This window comes from Arachis ipaensis, chromosome B05 (assembly GCF_000816755.2).
Source record: "Arachis ipaensis cultivar K30076 chromosome B05, Araip1.1, whole genome shotgun sequence".
In the NCBI taxonomy this organism is placed as follows: Eukaryota; Viridiplantae; Streptophyta; class Magnoliopsida; order Fabales; family Fabaceae; genus Arachis; species Arachis ipaensis.
This window is the reverse complement of record NC_029789.2, coordinates 80,261,434-80,261,985: the sequence shown is the minus strand read 5'-3', so window position 1 is coordinate 80,261,985 and position 552 is coordinate 80,261,434. Positions and strand designations below refer to the sequence as shown.

The following is a 552-nucleotide window of genomic DNA, read 5'->3' as shown; positions in this document are numbered from 1 at the left end:
TATTCCCCCTAACTCACCACCTGGCAGTAAGTAAGGAGTGCGGACATGAGAGGCAGGTGAGGAGATATGGAATTAGTGAGGACTTAGACTGGATTGAGAGACAAGGCTGACTCTATAATTTCAGCCATAGTTCCTTTTATTTTCTGATCTGTACATTTCTTTTCTACCAATAAGAGTAAGGGGTGGATAACCTTGATTCACTTCCTTTTGGAATTCTGTGTGTGTGAGAGAGAGAGTTTCCTTGTGCAGATACCAGTTGTCACATAATTACCATTGAAATTTGAAAGGCCAAATCTAGAGAGAGAATGGAAAATTCTTATAAATATGTGCATAATTATTTAATAAACCTATACCTTGTTCCTCATCATATTCAAATAGTGGCTCAAGGAATCCTTCAAGACCATGTTCAATGGAATGTATATCTTATCACTGCACATTTCTCTAATGCTCATGAAATTTTAGAGATCCTTTTAACCCAAACAAACGAAGAATATGTGCTAGTTTGGTGTGCAGAAGCAGATCAGTGGAGAGTGAATGGACACATCCAGGACC

At 38.4% G+C, this 552-nt stretch overlaps 1 long non-coding RNA gene across 1 annotated transcript in view; it reads left to right on the top strand.

The window, feature by feature from the left end:
• LOC110272193 overlaps positions 1-552 on the top strand; it is a 15,437-nt gene that overhangs the window by 3,268 nt on the left and 11,617 nt on the right. The gene's annotated exons all lie outside the window — the stretch shown is intronic.